Source organism: Heterocephalus glaber, unplaced genomic scaffold (assembly GCF_053883595.1).
Source record: "Heterocephalus glaber isolate CG9 unplaced genomic scaffold, H.glaber_assembly_v1.0 deba00001118, whole genome shotgun sequence".
Classification (NCBI taxonomy): domain Eukaryota; kingdom Metazoa; phylum Chordata; class Mammalia; order Rodentia; family Bathyergidae; genus Heterocephalus; species Heterocephalus glaber.
This window is the reverse complement of record NW_028258196.1, coordinates 106,648-111,769: the sequence shown is the minus strand read 5'-3', so window position 1 is coordinate 111,769 and position 5,122 is coordinate 106,648. Positions and strand designations below refer to the sequence as shown.

Here is a 5,122-nt window from a genome sequence, read left to right as displayed (position 1 = left end):
CCATGTGCTCTCCTAACATTTTCTTATATAAATTTAAATATTTTTCAAAAAAAGGTGTTTTTCTCGCCAAATGTAAATTTGAGTGAAATATATTCTCCACCTGTGAAGTTGTTTTCTTCACTAAAATATAAATGCTGATAGGAAGGGTAAATGTCTTTGCCCTCTGGAGGTCACTGAAGTCTGCACCGCACTGTGCAGAAGGCACTTGTGTTTTCTGAGGTCTCCAGCAAGTGTCTCGGTGAGCACTCAGAATTGCTGTCCTCCAGACCCCAGCCAAGGCCTCCGAGTGCCCAGTCACTGAGGCAGTTGGGGGGAAAATGCTGAGTAAACTTGATTCTAAAATTACAGAAATTAAAAATAAAAATAGCATGGACCAGTTCTTAGTCTAGAATAAAACTACAAACGAAACACACAGTGTTCATTCATGAAGATTCAAACCTGCTTCATTCTCATAAATTATAAAATACAAAGGAGCCTGTTTTAAGGACAAAACTCAAACAGTACTGAAAGGGGTTTGTGTTAATATACAAAAGGTCAGTCCCTCTGAGCCAGGCCCCACGGAGCTGCACACAGGCCAAAGGGCGACCTCCCTACTGCTGGGCCAGAAGGGCTGTCCGACTGGCCTTCATCGTCTCCAGCCGCTTGGCTAGGTGGCTATTGGTCATTTCCATCTCTTCAGTCTTGTCCAGTGCTGTTCTTAACTCTCGTTGTAGCTTCCTCTTTTCTGCTTTCAGTTCATCTTCAACTTTCTCTGCATTCTCAGCAGCAATTTTGTATCTCAGCACCTGTCCCTCAAGCCAGCTAGTACTTTGCTCCAAAGTAGTTATATCCTGTTCTGCTTTTGAAAGCTTAAATTTGTATTCACTTATTGGCCTGTTGCCATCGCTCTGCATTTCAGTGAACTGCAAGTCTGAGCTATTCTGCAGTCCTGCCAGGTCACCTCCTGTGCCATCATTCCTGGAGCACTTTTGCCAGTCTTCTTCTAGCTGCACCTTTAGTTTTCTAATCTGTGATAATAGCTCTTCCTTTTCTCCAGCAAGTTTTCATAGCCTTACATCTAGTGGCTCTTCTCCTGCTGGCTCCAAGACCTGAGCAGCTCCCTGAGACACAACAGTAATGGCTCCAACCACTGGTTCATGATTGACATCACCACTGGGAGTGCCATCAGGGATTATAACTAAGCCATGTTTCTCAATAAGTTCATCTCTTTGCCAAAGGCCCTCTTTAAATTCATCCATCTTATGCCGCAACACAGTACACATATGTTTCTGCCTTTCCAACTCCTTTGATTTTTCTTCACTTTCTCTATAAAATTCTGCCATCTGTTCCTCTTGTTCTTCAATTACATCCTTGAGGGTATCTACCTGGTATATCAAATTGTTCTTCTCATTGTCTAATTGTGCATTAGAAATCATGGCTTTCTTGTATTTCTCTTCCACTTCAGACAAAGACTCCTGCAATTCACTTAAAGAGGTATCTGGATCTATTAAGCTGCTGGTGTCCCCACTTCCTCTCTTGGATGAATTTCCACTCAGAGGAGTTGTTGCTGAAGCAGAATTTCAAGACGAAGTACTTGTATAATTTTCAGCATATTGTTTGTCAGATTTTTCATCCACCTCTTCTTGTTATCGTTCCAGTTCTCTCATGCGTATATCTCTTGCTTCTGCCAAAGCAGCACGTTTTGCTGCCAGTCTTGCCTCTGCCTCTCTGGCAGTGTTACTCAAAGCTTCATCTTCTGCAGAAAAATGATCTTTCACAGGTGTTCTTTTCCTTCCAAAACAAGGAGTCCCCATCTTGTGTTCCTAATAGTCTTTTAAATATGAAAGTCACTTCACTTTATGTTCAGGCCTTAGTGCTAGTAGCTCTCCTTTCCCCTGACATTTATCTTGCTTCTAGACTCCTTGATTTGTCTTCCCACATCTGTGTCCAGGTGGACTCTGGTGCCACCCGGGAAGGGCCAGAGCGTGGCTGGCCCACTGAGCTCTCACTGGTGAGAGGTGAAGCCGTCTTAATTCTTTTTACTTCTCCCTTCTACCACCTTCCCTGCATCTCTTGGTCCCCTTCTCATTTGTCTTAATTACTTTCTCATTGCTGGGACAAAATACCAGACACTCACAAGTTAAAGGAAGAAAGGTTTATTTTGGCTCACAGTTATCAGAGGTTTCAGTCCATAGTCAGCTAGCTCCAAACAGGGTGACGTGGCAGAGGGGTATCATAGAGAAGAAACAGTCCATGGCAGAGCGGGCAGGAAGAAGTGAGCAGCCAGCTTCCTTTTGCCTTTCAGTCCCATTCAGTCTGCAAACCCATTGGTTGGTGCCACCCACACTCAGGGTGGGCTTTTCCATTATCCACACCCAAAACTACGCCAAACCAATCAGTGGATTAATCCAGTTAGTATACAAACATAATCCAGTATCATGCCCCCATGATCCAGCCAGCTCCCAAAACCCCACCTATGAGCACATGAGGCTTTGGGATGACATCTAGATACAAACCATAACATCAGCTATAAATGATCTATCACCCCATTTCCTAATATCTGTCTTGTGTTTCCTCTTTAAATTATTTATACTTTGGATTTCTCATAAGAGAAACCATGCAATATTTAAGCTTGAAAGTCTGATTTATTTCACTTAATATTGTTGTCTCGCGTACATCAATTTTCCTACACATTTATCCTTCTTTAAGGCAGAGTACTACTCCATTGTGTATAAATACCATATTTTCTTTATCCACTCATCCATTGATGGACACACAATATGCTTCCAAAACATAGTTATAGTGAGTTGTGCTGCTATAAACATGGGTATGCATGTGCCATTGTTATGTGATGTGTTTAACTCTCAGGAAGATACCTAGGAGGGTAATAGCTGGGTTGAATGGAATTTCTATTTTTAGTTTTATGAGGATTCTGCATACTGATTTCCATGGTGGTTGTACTAGTTTACTTTCCCACCCAAACTGGAGAAGGGTTATTTTTTCTCCCACAGCATCACCAGCATTTATTATTATTTGATTTCTTGATGATAGTTATGCTTTCTGGGGTAAGACGAAATTTCAGAGTTATTTTAATTTGAATTTCTTTAATGGCCAGAGAGGTTCATCATTTTTTCATGAACTTATTGGCCATATGTACTTCGTCTGAGAAGTATCTGTTCATTTCAATGGACTGGTTTTCTTTTTACTCAGTCTTTTATTAGGGGGTGTCTGATGTTTCTTTGAGCTCTTTATATGCTCTAGATATTAGTCCTCTACCCAAGAAGTAGCTGACAAAAATTTTTTCCATTCTATAGATTGTCTCTTTATTCTGTTGGTTGTTTCCCTTGCTGTACAGAGCATTTTTTAAAAAAAATTTATATTATAAAAAAAAATTACACAATCAAATAATAAGAGAATAACAAAAGTTATTACATTTTGTATTGTTATCTTCAAAGTACTTTTTTTTGTATTAAATTCTTTTATTGGTACATTGTAGGTATACAACACAATTACATTTCTCATTGGGAATTGTACCTTTATATAATGCATCTTGGTTCTTATTTTTTCCCCATTCCTAGCCCTCCCTTCACGCCCTCCACCCTTCCCTATTTACAAAGACTTTATTTCCATTTTTTCCATTTCTCATCATTTTATCCTTTCCCTTCTTTCCTTTCCCCTGCCCCTCCCAATACCCCTACCCCTTTGGACCTTTTCTTCCTATTTTACATTTTCGATTATTTATTCTAATCATTGGTACATTTTAGGTATACGATATAATGACATTCATCATTGGAAATTTGCACCTTTACATAGTCTCTCTTGGTTCTAATTTTTCACCCTTTCCCAGCCCTCCCTTCAACCCCTCCATTCCTCCCTATTTACAAAGATTTTGTTCCTATTTTTCCATTTTCTCATATTAATCCCATTCCCTTCTATCCTTTCCTCTAGCCCTCCCACTTCCTTCCCCTTTGCCCCTTTTCTTCCTATTTCACATTACCTATTATACATTTAATCCTTATTTACACTTTCAGTTTCTCATACCAGAGAAACTATTCTGTATTTATTCATGTGTGTCCTATTTATTTCACTTAAGAGTATGGCCTCAATGTGCATCCACTTAGCTATAAATGTCTCTAATTTCTCATTTTTTATGGCTGAGTAATACTCCATTTTATTTAAAACCCACATTTTCTTTATCCAGTCTCCAGTTGATGGGCATTTGGGCTGTTTCCAAGTTTTAGCTATTACAAACTACACTGCTATGAACAGGGGTGCACATATATCACTGTGGTATGATTCTTTTAATTCTCTGGGGAAGATCCCCAGCAGTGGAATAGCAGGGTCAAATGAGACTTCCAGTCCTAGTTCTTTGAGGTATCTCCATACTGATTTCCACAGTAGTTGCACCAGTCTACACTCCCAGCAGAAGTGGAGCAGGGTTCCTCTTTCCCCACAGCCCCACCAGCATTTGTTATTGGTTGATTTCATGATAGCAGCCATTCTTTCTGGAGTGAAATGGAATCTCAGCATTGTTTTCATTTGCATCTCTTGAATGATCAGTGATGTTGAACATTTTTTCATGTATTTATTTGCTATTTCTACTTCTTTGTCTGAGAAATGTCTGTTCATTTCAGATGCCCATTTTTGGATTGGGTCTTTAAATTTGGGAGGTCTGATCTTTTTAAATTCTTTATAGATTTGAGATAGTAGACCTTTGTCTGAGGAAGAGCAGGTGAAGATTTTTTCGCACATTGTGGGTTGTCTCTTCACACTGCTGGTGGTTTCTCTTGCTGTGCAGAAGCCTTTTAATAAGAAGAGATCCCACTTGTTGATTGTTTGTGCTAGTTCATGGTAAAATTAGGTTTTGTTCATAAAATTTTTTCCTACACTGATGTCTTCAAGGGTTCTACCTAACCTCTGTTCCAACTGGTTCAGAGTTTCTATTTTAATATTTAGATCTTTAATCCATTTTGATTTTAGTTTAGTGCATGGTGAGAGATACAGGCCTAGTTTTAATCTTTGGCAAGTTGAAGCCAAATTTTTCCAGCACCATTTATTAAAGAGGCTATCTTTCCTCCAGTGAGGGTGTTTGACTCCTTTATCAAAGATGAGATGGTTGAGTGTGTCCGGTGTTGTTTCTGCA

At 39.6% G+C, this 5,122-nt stretch overlaps 1 pseudogene; it reads right to left on the bottom strand.

Moving 5' to 3' along the window:
• Nucleotides 1-517: 517 nt before the first annotated feature.
• LOC101725421 (leucine-rich repeat flightless-interacting protein 2 pseudogene) lies at nucleotides 518-2,023 on the bottom strand (annotated as a pseudogene).
• Nucleotides 2,024-5,122: the final 3,099 nt, after the last annotated feature.